The 16,558-nt window shown below is 35.3% G+C and overlaps 1 protein-coding gene and 1 long non-coding RNA gene across 8 annotated transcripts in view; one reads left to right on the plus strand and one right to left on the minus strand.

Annotated features, from left to right (window-relative positions):
- The window catches only part of LOC136036488 (zinc finger protein 583-like), a 52,598-nt gene extending 41,307 nt beyond the window's left edge, over window positions 1-11,291 (minus strand). For 2 of the 7 annotated variants that reach the window (XM_065718819.1, XM_065718757.1), the window contains exon 1: window positions 11,234-11,252. The gene's annotated coding sequence lies outside the window, so the exon portion shown is untranslated. The other 5 variants (XM_065718800.1, XM_065718793.1, XM_065718765.1 and 2 more) reach the window with 5 other exon arrangements.
- The window catches only part of LOC136036566 (uncharacterized), a 57,923-nt gene extending 42,106 nt beyond the window's left edge, over window positions 1-15,817 (plus strand). Inside the window, exon 2 of the long non-coding RNA XR_010619748.1 lies at window positions 15,648-15,817. This is a non-coding gene — a long non-coding RNA (uncharacterized LOC136036566). The remainder of the gene's footprint in view (window positions 1-15,647) is intronic.
- Window positions 15,818-16,558: the final 741 nt, after the last annotated feature.

The following is a 16,558-nucleotide window of genomic DNA, read 5'->3' on the forward strand; positions in this document are numbered from 1 at the left end:
AGACCTCGCCAGCTTCGCCTCCTTCTCTAACATCCTGCCAACTGTCATTTTGGGTCTCCCTGACTTGCGGAGGCCGGGGGGTATCCAACACCATATGTCATGAGGTAGCCTTCCATCACCCATTCGCACCATATGCCCCCAATACATCCATCGTCGCTTTCTAATGGCATCAAGGATGGGGGTATGATTTGTTATGGTATAAATCTCATCATTTCTTATTCTCTCAGTCCAATGTATATTCAAAATATATCTTAGGCAGTTATAATCGAATGCCCATAGTCGTTTTCCTAGTTGCGCATTGATACTCCAAGTTTCACAACCATATGTGAGGACGGAGAGGAAATTGCTATTATAAATTCTGAGTTTTAGCTTCTGGGAATATTTACTATTTCTCCAAACATTTCTGAGACAATTGAAGGCAGAGCCAGCCAATGCTATTCGGCACAAAATTTCTCTTTCAGGATTGGCATCTTGCGTAAGAATGCTGCCTAGATATTTGAACTCTCTCACTACTTCAATTTCCTCATTGTTGACCAAAAGTCCCTCAGCTAAGTCAGGAATGACTGCATTTGACATTGATTTAGTCTTGTTAGCGTTTATGGAGAGTCCAACAGCATTTGCCACACGCTCAAGTTCATTTATATTGTGTTGTATATCTTCTGATTCGTGAGCGAAGAGTGCAATATCGTCCGCAAAAACACCATCATGGAGGGTTCTTAGTGGGTTTAATTGTAGACCCCCACTGAAGCTACATCCACGAAGCACAAAATCTATGACTATGGCAAATAACAGTGGCGATAGAATGCAGCCCTGCCTTACACCCGACTGAACGGTAAACCAGTCCGTTAGGCCACCCTCGGTTTGTACTGCACACTTAATATCGAGGTAAAGCGCTTTAATTATATTTACAATTTTAATCGGGATCCCGTAATGTATTAAGATTTTCCACATGGTCTCGCGGTGTATCGAGTCGAAGGCCTTGAGAAAGTCAATAAATACTACGAGTAATTGAACCTGCCATTCGTTAGATTCTTCGAGCAGGATTCTCAGGCTAAATATTAGGTCACAACACGATCTGTTTTGGCGGAATCCATGTTGTTCATCTCTCAGAACTTTCTCCACTTTACTTTGAATTCTACTGAGAATAATTTGGCACAAAACCTTGCTGCCTACTGCCTACAATTGTCACATTTAGTCTTTTGTCCTTTTTTGAAGAGTTTTATAATTACTGCCTTTGACCATTCACTCGGGACTTTTTCATCTTCCCAAATACGTGACAAAAGTTCAAACATGGGCACTGCTAGGGCGCTTCTACCACATTTCAACAGTTCTGGGGGTATGCCATCGTTACCGGCTGCCTTTCCGTTTTTCAAAGTCATTAGAGCATCTTTTACTTCACTCAGCAAGAGAGGTCCGGAATATATTCCAAGATCAAACAGTGTTTCTTCAGGGATATTTAAAAAAGTCGTGGGAGGCACCTGATTTAATACCTCGGTGAAATGTTCCATCCAACGTCGGTTTATGTCATCCGTCTGGGTTAATAAGATGCCTTCTTTGTTTTCAACTTGGGTTGAAGAAGCCTTCGAAATACCCGCAAGCTCCTTCGTTATAGCGTACACAGTACGACTATCTCCTCGCCTGGCGGCTACTTCAGCCTGATCAGCCATAGTTTCGAGGAACACCCTCTTATCATTCCTTGTCCGTGTTTTGACTTGTTTATTGAGACGCTTATACTGCGCTTTTAAATCATCAAGATATTCTCTAGTGCATGTCCTATTATGCTCATGTCTATCTACGAGAATTTTGGCTTCTGCCCTTTGATCAATGATATCCCAGGTACTTTCAGATATCCACTGCTCTTTCTTCTTCCTGCTATATCCCACAACTTCTTGTGCCACTTCATTCAGGGACTCGACGATCTTTTCCCATTGATTATCAATTGACAACTCGTCCCTTAGCATGGAAAATTTATTTGACAAAGTAGATGTATACTTTTGTAATACATAAGGGTCCTGCAGCTTTCTTACATTAAACCTTTTTACTGACCACTGGGGCTTTATGACAGTTTTCAGTTTCAGCTCAAACTTAGCAACAACAAGTTGATGGTCGGAATAGCAGTCGGCACCTCGAAAGGTCCTAACATCCTCTAAACAACGTCGCCTGTGCTTGGCAATTAAAATATGGTCTATTTCATTTCTTGTTACACCATCAGGCGAGTTCCAAGTATATTTATGTATTTGTTTATGAGGGAACCATGATGCGCCGACGATAAGTTCATGAGTCGCACAAAAGTCAATTAAACGTACGCCATTATCATTGATTTCCCCCAGTCCATGATTACCAAGGATAGCTGGGGCATAGGAGGCTTCACTTCCAGCTTTAGCATTAAAGTCCCCACACAGGGTCACAATATCATGCCGATGCGCTTTAGCAACAACATTTGACAACACGCGATAAAAATCATCCTTGGTCTGATCACAGGTATCACTGGTTGGGGCATGCAAAACAATAACTGTCAATTTGGCCTGAGAAGTGGCAAAGCGAGCACGAAGGATTCGCTCGTTAATAGGTTCCCAGTCCACTAGGCATTTTTTGGCCCGACTACTTAATGCCATTCCAACACCTGCCTCTTTTCTAGTTTCAAGTCCAGAATACAAAATATGGTATGTTTCACTATTCAAAGTACCAAAACCGGTAAGTCTGGTCTCAGAGAGTCCAGCAATGTCAATACGGAACTTATCAAGGGTCCTCATAACACTGTTGAGTTTTCCTGGCTGTGTTTCTTGATTAACTGTTCTAACATTCCAGTATCCAATACGAAAACACTCGGTCGTTTTCAAGAATCCTGTCCGGGGGCGTGCGTTAGTCATCATCAAAGAAGAAGTCAATCCGAGGCTATCTATTGCTGTTTCTTGAGTAATCACTTTAACGGAACTAAAACTATTGTTATTATTTTAGTAGTTGACAATTTTACCTAACTTTATCTGTTTTATTATTAATTTTATTTCTTGTTTTATTGTAAGTCTAGATTTACAAATATTTACGTTTCTGAAGACGTCATTTGATTTACATCCAAATATTTAATATTTTAAATATTTCAGAGAAAATGAAGAGCCATGTAAAAGCCTAAGACAGACAGTAATAAAATTCTAGAATAATTAAAACTCAAAACAACCAGCTATTGTTAGAAATGAATATGTGAAACCCAAAAACCAACAGCAAATAAAATGAATGAACGCTCTTGAAATTAAGCTGGTCATATATTACACAGTTGGTTGATTTTTATTATTTCTCTCCAGTCATCTTTGCAATCATAAGGATTTTTTTTGTATCAGTGTTTGACAAACTTAAATTATGCAACAGCCTTTAGAAAGTTTAAGACAGGGCAGCAGCCCTCATCCTATTTCCTGTAATTTTTCTCTGCTTCAAGTTTGACTTTGCTGTTTAAATTAATATTTAATTATTTCAGGATAAATTTATTCCTGACATACCAAAAAAAAGAGCACTGAAAATTTCGTCTGTGTTTGCGTTTGGAATTTATACCATGTTTGATGATAGGACATTTTTTTCTTGACATAGAGATGGTAGTTATTAGTCTTAATTTTATCTGTATTTCTTTGATTTTTATTTGAGTTACAATTGTTTTCTTTTTCTAAATTTAGGGAAAGTTCTTGCACAGCTTTGAAACTTCAGAAATTGCAATTGAGCAAAGTTGTGAGCTGAATTTTTTTTTATACTTTATTTAGGCAAACCATCTATTTTGTAAGGTTTCCCTTATATAGCACAAAAGATTTTTTGAGTAATGTTTACATTAACAGATCATTCAAATAACTAAGGAACAAACTTACCCCTATAGTCAGAATTGCATCCCAAATCCTAATTTAAAATTCATTATCTGCAGAAATGAACTTTATGCCCACCTCTATACATACCATCTCAATTCAACCATTCAGGGTATATTCCTATTTAGGGTACGTATTTGCACATTAGGCAAAGGGGTAAAGTTCATTTCAAATGCAAATGAAAGTTGAATTTGCATTCAGGATGCAATTCTGACTATAGAGGGAAGTTTCCTCTTTAATACCTACCATATTGTGCAAATACATACCCTGATTGGGTAGCCAATGTATAGGATTGGGGATCAAAATTATTTCTGATAAAAATAAATGTTCAATTTTGATTCAGGATCTAATTCTGATTATAGAGGTAAGTTTGTTCTTTACCTATCAGAATAATCCATTAATTGACACGTTACCCAATTCCTTGAAGATATCAAATGTCAAAGCCCTCAAGAGGGAGAAGTAGCAGAGGTAGGTACTTCCAAATGCCTTCTCAGAAAGTACTTTAGTCTGCAGAACCATCCCTGAAAGTTTTATTTTCCTAGCCTGACCACTTTCCAATTTAGCTTATCTAGAGGAATCTATGAGAAATTATGTATAGTAGTTATGTAGAAGTTATGCCGAAAGTGTATGTAGACTTGAGAAGATATGTTGGTCCCCATCCTGCACTGGTATCCGGGATCACTGCTTTTCCTGAGGCCAAAATAATTTCAAAGATTTAAAGAACATGAAAATTGGAACTTGGAATGTTACAACGTTAAAAAATGACTATCGCATCGACATTTTGACTGACGAATTCAGACGGTTTGAACTGGATTTATTAGGAGTTTCAGAAACTCATATCCCAGGGGTAGGAAGCATGAAATTAGGTGACATAGAATTTGTTTACTCAGGCAGGAAGGATGGGGCACATAGGCAGAGAGTAGGGCTCATGATGAATAAGGAAGCTGCTAAGTCTTGTTTAGGCTGTGAAGGTATTAATAATAGAATACTAATTGCTCATTTTATGACTAAAAAGTTCAGGGTATCAGTTATAGTAGTATATGCCCCCATTAAACCAATTGATGGAGATACTAGTGACTCAGATGAATTTTATTTACAGTTACAGGAGCAAATAGAGAGGGTACCAGGTAGAAACATGGTGTTTTTGCTAGGAGATTTTAATGCTCAGCTTGGTAGAAATAGGAATAGATGGTATCCTAGCCGAGGTAAATTTGGTGTAGGAAAAGAAAACAGTAATGGCTATAGGCTTTTGCAATTTTGTAGGTATAACAACCTAGTTATAACCAATACGGTGTTTAGTCACAAAATCGCCAATAAGTTGACATGGTATTCACGTGATGGTAAGACAGCAAACCTTATTGATTATGTTATTGTAGACAGAAGACTAGCAGGATCAATACAAGATACTAGGGTGTATAGGAGTGCCGTTTTTGATGTTAAAAGTAAAGATCACCATCTAGTAGTGTCTAAGGTTAGTTTAAAGCTGAAATTTCGGAAGGGTAACTCCCTCCCTGAAAGTTCCAATCCTCCCTCTATATAATGCATATTATTGCACATTATTGCTTGTTTCTGCTCACATTTCATCTTAAAGAGTATGGGTAACTGCTTTGGTAAGCCAAAAAACTGGTATTCTGAGGTTAAAAAGCTATGCAGCAAGAGTCTCGACCAGCTTAATTTCAACTTACCAGAGCCCCCTGATGTCACTGCAAAAGTTTAAATAAATTTCTTGCTTCCATTCTACAGAGCCTTCCAGCATTGTCAATTCAATTATCAACAGATGCCCCATCCCCCGTTTTCCCAACTGTTTCCCTGTCTAAGATTGAAAGAAGAATTGACAAACTAAGGAAGACAAGTGTTTGTCCTTTGGATATCCTGTTTCCTATTATTAGAGCCTTTGGTGACTTCCTTTCTAAATCCTTGTCTGTCCTGTTTAACAAAATTACTAAGTCAGGGCAAATTACAGTTTCATTATCTCTTTGAAAAGGAAAAACGGAAAGCCTGGCTTTGAAGGCGTTTGACCTATTACTCTTACTCCTATTTTTTCAAAATTGTATGAAGGATTCCTTGCAGATATGTTAAAGGAAAAAATCCTACCTTTTAAAGACCTGAAGCAATTCGGAAACCTAAAATCAACTTCTACTTCCCACTCCTCGTTTCTGTTATTGACCACATGGAGAAAATCCTCAAAAAGCCTAATTTCTGGCTAAACTTAATTTCCATTGACCCTCAGAAAGCCTTTGACCTTGTTAACCACAATATTTTAATTGAGAAACTAGTGAGTTCAATATCGATCCCTTACTGGTAAAATTGTTTGCCTCCTTTTTAACAAATAAATCGCAGGTGGTTAAATACCAGAACCATTACTCAAATCCTCTCCCTATCTACAATGGCATACCCCAGGGAACTCTCCTAGGCCTCCTCCTTTTTTCAGTCATGATTAACAGCCTCGCGAGGGAAGTTCCTGACTGTTGGAAATTTGTTGATGACCTAACGATTGTTGAAAGTTGCTTTAGAAATTTAATAAGCGACCCTATGAGTATCCTCAATGAAATTGGAAGTGAGGCTTTGGACTTAGATATGACAGTAAACCTCTCTAAGTCCAGGATAATGCTGATTTGTTTCCCCAAATCCTCGCCCTGTTTCCTTAATCCTTTCTCTCCTGAAATTTATGTATCCTTGGTTCCCCCTTCATCACAAACCTTTGTCCCCTTCATCACAGAAAAAATAAATAAAATATCCAACTAGTTCCTCCCCCTTTTTTTGGTGAGGTTCTGCCAAGGTTGTTGCACTAATTTACTTGCCCCCCACTATTTTGGTTAAGCTTCCCTTTTAATTCATGTGTTTTTGTGTGTTTTATGCTTCGTTTTTTTGTCGGTTTTTGGACTTTTTTTAAGTGTTGCTTTTAATATGTAGATATTTATATATATTTATTTCTTGTTCTTTTCTGTATTATTTGATTATTCTGTTCCCTTACTTTTTTTTCTGACTTGTATTTGTTCAAGTTTAGTTTCACCGGTTTTTTTTTTGTTAGTGCTTTATTAGTGTTAGTGGTTTTTGCTTTGTTTGCTTTGTTAGTAGACTCCAAAGTCCGAATTTGGCCCTTTGAGGGCTTGTGATAGAGATCTTTTTCTACTAAGTTTATCTACTTTTTGTGCTAATGGGGCCTTTAGCTTCTGGCTACAAATTATTTACTGTTTTTCTCTTTCCTTTTTTTTGGAAATTCAAGAACTGAAACATGCATTTTCCTCCATACTGAGTGGCACACTCGTAGCTATGTGTAGGCACACTCACCCCCTCCTATGGTACCAAGAATTGTAAAGTTTTGCCTTACATGCCATATACCACTTGTTGTACATGATTTTTGAAGGTGGGCAAACTTTTTTTCTGATGTTTTTACTGGTTTATCTATCAGTGCTTTAGAAATATTTAAAAGTATTTGAACTAGAATTTTTAAGTTGAGGAGGAGGGGGAAGTCAAAAACTTCCCATGATGTATTTCATCCTTTAAAGTTGATTCTGATGTTTTTACTGGTCTATCTCTATGCATTTGAAATTTTTGATTTGGGGTAGAGGGGGTATTTCAAAAACATCTTCCCATGACATAATTTGTCCTATCTGATATAGTTTATCTTCTAGAGTTGATTCTGATGTTTTTACTGGTCTATCTCTAAGCGCTTGAAATATTTGAGTTGAGGTAGAAGGGAGATTTCACCATCTTCCCATGACAAAATTTGTCCTCTAACGTTTATTCTGATGTTTTTACTGGTATATCTCTCAGCACTTTAGGAATATTCAAAAAGTATTTAAACTAGAATTTTAGAAATTTTTTGTTGGAGGAGAATGGGGAAGTCAAAAACATCTTCCCATGACATAATTTTGTCCTCCAAAGTTGATCCTGATGTTTTTATTGTTATATCTCTCAGCACTTTAGAAATATTTAAAAAGTATTTAAACAAGAATTTTTGATTTGGGGGAGAAGGGGGAATTCAAGAGCATCTTCCCATGTCATAATTTATCCTCTAAAGTTGATTCTGATATTTTTACTGATCTATCTTTAAGAATTTTAGAAATATATACAACTTCCCCTCCTAGGCCTTGATTTGCCCCCCTCCCAACCCTCCTTTACACCCCCCCCCCCTTGCTGAAATTTATTTTCCTCTAAAATCTTGTCAAAATTAAGATGAATCTGATTAATTCAAGCATCAACAGAAACAAATTACTTTTTTTAGGACAAGCTTACCTTCATAGTGCTATAAAGTACCTCTATATTACTTTTATGGTGCTAAATAGCATCTTTATGGTACCGAATGGCTTGTTTTTTTAGTTTTTATTGTCATTTTAACTTGATTTGGAAAAATTGGCTCCAACTTGCCCCCCCCCCCCAAGGAGTTTAACAAAATTATGCCCCTGATTGCTAATCTAGGTAGAATACAAACACACAACCTGATGCATCCTTTTTGAAACTCTATCCAAATGTGCTAATTGCTTCCTAGGTAAGTTTCAGATAAAATTCAGCCTTTAATTGGACTTATAAAGTTATATCCAGCTCTTGATTATTGGTAAGTAGTAAATGGATACAAAAAAAATTAAACTACTTGAAAAAAATTATAGTATTTACTTAGGTAACACTGAAGAGTAAGGGATCTTCTGAGGTAAACATGCAAATAATGTAAAAGTTGTATGACTGTATTCCTTATTTATTGTAATTCAAAATTTGTTTGTCACTTTTATGACAATAAACCCAATCCCCCTTCCCTTTGATGGTTCTACATCTAGCCCTATTCTCCAAGGAAAAATTTCAGTGAGAATGGAATTGTCCAGGGGAAATTTTCTGGAAGATGGAAGAAGGGTAAGTGGAAAGAACAATCCATGTAGGAAATTTCTGTGGCAAAAAGTGATTTTCAATAGGACAGGAGCCAGTTCTTCCAACATCACTGAAAAAATGATCAGAAATTAAATAAGAAAAAACATAACAATAAAAAACAATAAAATCAGTTTTTTTCAAACTAAGGAGTAACATTAAAAGTAAAAACAAACAGCAATTATTACATATATAAGGGGGGTTTCCCCTCCTCAATAACTTGTTCTTTACACTAATATTTGGCTTTTGACCTAATCTTTAAGACAAAAGGCTGAAACACAAGGGTCATTGAAATAGAATAAAAAGCTTCTTAAAAGTACTGTACTAAAAGACTTTTGTTAAGAGTGAAGTATAAAGGTTTGGTCAACCTCCCTTATAGGCATAATAATTTCTGTGTGTCTTAAGTTTTAATGTTGCTTTTTACTGTCAATTGATATAACTTTTTTTCTTATTTAATTCATCACAAGAGGGGTGTAATTAGCTATGGGGCAACTGCTCCCTCTGTCAACTGCTCCCAATGTGCCTCTATACTTTAATAGTAGGCTACTAAATAGTACCTTAATGGAACCAAATGGCTTATTTTTTAGTTTTTTCTGTCATTTTTACTTGACCTGGGAAAATTGGCAACAACATTGCCCTCCCCCCAAGGATTTTGTTAAAATTATGCAACTTCTTTGTTTAGCTCTTATCAAATCCTACAACTAATAAAGAAAATTTAAATGATAGTCTAATCATTTACAAAAAGATAACCAAGTGGTTTCATTACTTCCTGTCAAAAAACACATCTGTGTCTTCCAAATTTGCTAAAGAGGTTATGACTAGCTAAGAATATCCCTTTTGTGACATGTTGAACCAGGTTTATTCTGTATCATAAGCAAACTTTAGCAAAGAATGTAATTAGTTAAAGAGATGGCTATAAAACAGAAATAGAATTGTGGGATATACTTTAATAAACAAGGTTATAAGCTGAAATTGTGTAAGGTAAGCACTAATCTATGATTATAATAGTAATATAGGATGAAACGTGAGCAAAATCAAGCAGTAATGTGAAATAATTTGCATTATATACCAGTGTAAGGAGGAGTGGAGATAGTTACTCTATAGTAAAGCCCAACCCTGAAAGTTTCATTTTCATAACATAACCCCTTTCCAAGATAGCCAAAGTAGAATTTTAATAAGGACTTTGTTATGGTATGAATGTGTAAAGAGATTACTCTTTAGTTATATTTTGTATAGGCTATTGCCAAAGTGTAAATGAATATTTTTGACTGTATATTTAAGTGGATAATTATTAATAATTTTTATTAATAGAGTTATGCATATATAAAATTTAAAGTAAACTTATGAGAACCTAAAACAGACCTTATCAGTCTCTAGACAGATCTGTAAGTTAAAATTTTGAGGCTAGTATGCATTATTTTCTTCTTTTTCATTTTTATAAACTTGTCTCTCTCTCTAGAATTTTTCCAGCAGGCCTACCTGACTTCTGAGTAGGTCCATTGCAATATTCTTCAAATAGAAACAATCTAGGATAGGAGCTAGGCTATGAATCAAACATTCAAACCAGCATAAGATACCTTCTTTGATCTAGGATCAGTCTTATCACTTCAAATCCTCCATAGCTTAAAATACTGTAAAAAATAGCTTAAATATATTATTTACAGTAAAAAGTTTAGTTAATTGACTTCTTGCTATCTCAAAAAGGGTTTAGGTTAGGAAAATGAAACTTTCAGGGATGAATCTACAGTCTAAAGTATGTCCTGGAAAGGTATTTTGAAGAAACTACCTCTACTCCTTCTCCCTCTAGAGGGCCCTGACCTTTGATGTGTTATAAAACACATCAGAATATGTTTGTTATAAAAGTGAAATCTTACAAAATAGATCTTCTGCTTAATTGAAGTATGACAAAATTGTTTTCAGCTTCATAACTTTGCTCAATTCCATTTAATAAGGTTTGAAAGATCTGCAAATACATTTCCTAAATTTTGAAAAAAAAACATTGATATGGCTCAAAATTCTACTCAAATAACCAGAATTGCAATTTCAGAACTAAAGGCAGAGAAAAAGCAACCATTAACTTTAAATTAAGGTAAAATGTTGTTTTGTCAAAATTTCAATAGGTATAGACCTGTCATGTAGGCAAATTTCAGGGCCCTCTAGAGGAAGGAGTGGAGGTGGGTACTTTAAAATACCTTCCAGGGACATACTTTAGCCTGTAGACCCATCCCTGAAAGTTTCATTTTCCTAACCTAAAATCTTTCTGAGATAGCAAGAAGTCAACTAAATAGAATTTTCCCAAAAACAATTTTGATGTGCTTCATTCAAGCAGAAGATCTAGTTTGCATGGTTTCATTTTTATGACAAAAAGATCTTTTAAAGGTCCTTCCCAAGACATTATCCAACTTTAGTCTATAGACCCATCCCTGAAAGTTTAATTTTCCTAGCCTAACCCTTTTCCGAGATAACAATAAGCAGCTAAACTAGAAATTTGTGTAAAAATTACAACAAAATAGCTTAAATAAATTATTTACTTATTCTAACAAACAATATGTCAAATTTTCAAACTTTACCGGTCTGGAGCAGGGTTACCTCTCATGCCCGAACTCACAGCAACTGACGTTTAAAAAGAGTTCTAGTAAGGTCTGAAAGAGGAATTTTTGCTCAGAAAATGAATTTACGTCAACGAACGCGTGTCAAGGAACCACGAGAGCAACGCGAAAGCATACCAAGAAATCACAAGAACAACGTGAAAACAGGTTTGAGGCTCAAAGAGAAATTACCGATAAAAATCATGCCGAGGAATCAAAAGAACAACGTGAAAACAGGCTTGCGGCTCAAAGAGATAACGCCAAAAGAAAGCGTGCCGAGGAATCGCAAGAACAACGTGAAAACAGGCTTGTGGCTCAAAGAGATAATGCCAAAAGAAAGCGAGCCGATGAATCACAAGAGCAACGTCAAAATTACCGCCTGGCATTCAGGTACAGCTCAGTCGATGATTATAGCTTGAGTAGATGTGCTCAAATGGGGACTATGTCTAAAATTTGTCTCTATTGCTAGGCCTTGAAATTTAATGGAGAAACAATGGGAATGTGTTGCGCCTCAGGAAAAGTAAAACTTCCTAAACTGGCCCACCACCAGAGCCATTGAAGACTATGACGTTTAAGACTGGGACACCGGTACACAAATGACAACTGGGACACAGGACACAACTACAACAGGGACACCGGAAGGGCAAAGGAGGGACATATAAATGACGACGGGCACACAACTACAACAGGGACACCGGAAGGGCAAAGGAGGGACATATAAATGACGACGGGGACAAGGGGAATATTTGATTAGCAATTACCATCAACAAAACTCGAGGGCAATCATTAGAAAAATGCGGTACGGATCTGAATACGAATTGTTTTTCCATGGACAATTATATGTTGCATGTTCAACAGTCGGTAAACCTACCAATCTATTTATATTCACAAACAATGGGACAGCAAAGAATGTTGTATATTCACAAGTTTTACGTAGTTAAAAACATATATATATATATATATATATATATATATATATATATATATATATATATATATATATATATATTATATATATATATATATATATATTATATATATATATATATATAAATATATATATATATATATATATATATATATATATATATATATATATATATATATATATATATTCAAAGGCGGGACACAGTGACACAACTGCAATGGCGCGTAACTAATATGGCGCGTAACGACTTACGCGTGCGGGGGGGATTGGGGGGCGAAGCGCCCCCACCAACTAGGTGTTGGTGTGGCGCGAAGCACCACGCCAACAGCTAGTAGGCTGTATAATGGAAGGAGAGGGCGAGCTGGTCTAATGGAGGGGGGCGACCTAGTTTAATATAATGGAAGAGGGCAGCTGGTTGTGTATTAAATCAGGAGTTAAGCAGGGTTGTGTTCTATCCCCCTTTATATGAGTTATTTTGATGGACTGTGTCTTAAGGAGCACACGATACAGCTAGTAATATAATATATATAATATAAGATATAATATATACTATATTCTTGGAGCAAAATATTAATCAATTCCACAAAAATGAGGTACTGAATTCCTGTAACTATTGCGTAGCTTGTGCAGATGTAAATAATGTTCGGTTGTGCCTCATTGTGAAACTTTTACCAAATATTTTCTTCTTCAAAAGTGTATGTCGACAGAGTTATGACAAAAATGCCCATGTAATTTTCCCATGTTAGATACGACACAACCGCTCTTAAGAAAACGGCAAAATGCGAGATACGATAAACGAGAAATCTAAAATTGAGGCACTTCTAGTTGAGATACAATAAAATGGTTGACGGAATCGGATAGAGCAAAAAATTTCACATTAAATGGCCGTCTTAACTTTACTCCCCGAAAAAGTTGCAGATACGACAAAACCGCTCTCAGGGGACGATATGTCTCAAGCTCTAAAAAGAATCCGATTCATGTCTCTCAAAATTTGGTATAAAACCTAAATTATCTATTTCAGACTCTAGTATATTACTTTTGAACTGGTATCAATGTTTATAATTGACATAATCTTGATAAATTCCAATATCATATTTCTCTAACTCTAAAATAAATCCGATTCATCTCTGTCAGAGTTTCATCAAAAACCTAATTGATCAATTTGAGACTACAGTATATACCTTGCTAACTGATACTAGAGCCAGTGTCAGCTTGAATCTTGACAAATTCTCACTTCATTCGTCTCTAATTCTACAATGACTCCGATTCATCTCTCTCATACTTAGAAGAACTCATCTATTTCAGACTCTAGTATATCAGTTGTGAATTTATAAATGTATCTACGTCTGCGGGAATCTTGATAAATTCTCACATCATATGTCACTAACTCTAAAAAAGAATCTGATGAATCTGTCTCGTACTATGGTAAGAATCTAATTCACCTGTTTCAGAGTCTAGCATATCAATTGTTATCATGGAGTAGTGTCTCTGTTTGATTGAATCTTGATAAAGTCCCACTTCATATGTTTTGAAATCTAAAAAGAATACGAATCATTTCTCTCCGACTTTTGCAAAAACCAAATTCACCTATTTCAGAGTGTAGTATACCACTTTTGAGCTGATAGTAGCGTCTATGTCTGACTGAAAGTTGATCAATTCCCCATTTATGTGTCTCTAACTCTAAAAACAATCCAATTCATATCCATCAGACTTTTTTTTAAAACCTAATTCGCTATTCAGGTTCTAGTTTACCCCTTTTGAGCTGGCAGTACTGTCTGTGTTTGACGGAATCTTCATAAATTCCCACTTCATATGTCTCTAACTCCAAACACAATGTGATTATTTTCTCTGAGACTTTTGTAAAAACCTAGTTCATCTATTTTAGACTCTAATATATCATTTACAACATGAAAGTAGCGTCTGTGTTTGACTGAATATCGACAAATTCCCAATGTCTTATGTCTCTAACTCTAAAAAGACTCCAATTCATTGCTCTCAGACTTTGGTAGAATTCTAATTCATCTATTTCATATCCTAGTATACCGCTTGTGACCTGATAGTCGGGTCTGTGTTCGGCTGAAGCTCGTTGAATTCCCACATCATATGTCTCTAACCCCGAATAGAATCCACTACAAAAAGTCCAAAAAATTCTAAGTAAAAAAACAATTGTCATAACTATCACGAATGACATATCTATATCATCTTAATTTCGTATTTCGAAAATATCTCAAGTGAGTTTATTTGTTTTAAGCATATTTGGTCATTTTAAGATATGACAAGAAATGCTGAGAAAATTTCCAAGTCCCAAAAAATTCAAAGTTCAAAAAATTTTGAGTACGAAAAATTCGAAGTCCAAAATATACTAAGAGGAAAAAAACCCATTCATATCTCTCAGATTTTGGTAAAAAACCAAATAAATAGGAAATAGGAAATATTTTATCATACAAAAGAAAAGTCCAAAAAGTTCTAATAGGGAATAGGAAAGAATCCGATTCCTCTCTCTCAGACTTCGGTAAGAACCAAACGAACAGGATATAGGACATTTTTTTAAATAGGAAAAATCGCGACTGACATATCTTTACCATCTTCATTTCCTATCTTGAAAATATCACAAGTAAAATTTTTAGTTTTAAGCATTACTTGTGTTATTTTAAGACATTAAAAAAAAGTTGAAAAAATTTCCAGGTCCCAAGTCCGAAAATATTCTAAGTAAAAAAAAAGTAATTACAAACATTATTTTTCTAATAAGAAAAATCTCAACAAACATACCTATATCATACTCATTTTGTATTTCGAAAATATTGCAAGTGAATTTTTTAAGTATATTTTACTTAATTTTTAGACATGAAAAGTTGAAAATTTCTAAGTTGCAAAAAAACTAAAGCTAAAAAAACTAAGTACAAGTCCCAAAAATTGAAAAAATGTCGCTAGCAAAATATACTGGGTATTTCGACCACTGTAGGCTACATGTGATTAAAATACCCAATATACTGTAATTATTGGCTATTTCAATCACATGTAGCCTACAGTGGTCAAGATATCCAATTTATTTTGCTATTTTAGAAATCACGACTAACATATCTATATCTTCTTCATTTCGTATTTTGAAAATATCACGAGTTAGTTTTTTCTTTTAGTATATTTTAAGTGGTTTTAAGATATGAGAAGTTGAAAATTTCAAAATTAAAAAAAAAATTAAAGCTAAAAAATCAAGTACGAAACAAAGGGAGGACGAAAGTTGGGGGAGGGGCATTAGGCCCCTTGTAGGTTTGACATGGATCACCAAGGACTGCCGTATCATTGCTCAAATTATATACGACTTCATTATTTTCAACTTTATGTCTATCCCTATATGTATTAATTTCAACTTTATGTATATTTAATGCAAGTTTCATCACAGAATATTTCACTTGAAACATTGTTTTTTAGACGATGTTCACCCGACAACCGCTGAATGAAAATTGAATGAATATAATGGAAGTAACGAAGTTCTGTTTCCAAGGGCTGTAAGTGAAAGAAGTGTCCATAAAAATATTTTATTTGAGAATGGTTATCCAAATGGTTTAATATATTGTATAATTGCAAAACGTAATAAGAAATTATCAGATACTACTACTACTACTACTAATAACTCACTGCAGCACCATCCGCCTGAGGCCAACACAGCTACACACGCTTCTCCTCCAACCTAATCTATTCAAGGCCTCCCTCTTTACACCCTCCCAGGAAGTTCCCATTCCCTTTAAATCTTTATTTATGACACCCTCCTAATCCAGACAAGGACGACGTGCTTTCCGTGTAGCCGCAGACGGGTGGCCAAAAAGGATAATCTTCGGTAATCTGTCATCCTCCATCCGTAGAACGTGGCTTAGCCATCTCAACCTTTCTTTCATTATAGCCCTAGAAAGTGGGATTGAACCCCACATTTTTTGTACAACCTACTGATTGAAATACGGTTAGTCAGCTGGGTACCCAGAACAATCCGTAAGCAATTTATATATAATTTTATATATAATCCGTAGGCTATTTTATATATAACAATTTATTATATATAAGAGCGACTTAGCTAAATAACAACCAAAACTAAGAAAAATAGAATTTTGATATCAATAGACACATCAAAAGAAGCAGCTTATTGTACTGATTCCAAATACATAAGATTCATCAATTTAATGTTATCTATTAAAAATTACCCGATTTTTTGCATGAGGTTCCAAAAAGGAGGGAAACATCCACTAAAATAGTTTTTTGAGAGGGAGACTAAGTTAATATTTCCCTGGATATAAACAGCCCGATTTGCTTTGGGAAACTTAAATTAAACCAATGTTTAAGGGATTTGT

Source organism: Artemia franciscana, chromosome 2 (assembly GCF_032884065.1).
Source record: "Artemia franciscana chromosome 2, ASM3288406v1, whole genome shotgun sequence".
Classification (NCBI taxonomy): Eukaryota; Metazoa; Arthropoda; class Branchiopoda; order Anostraca; family Artemiidae; genus Artemia; species Artemia franciscana.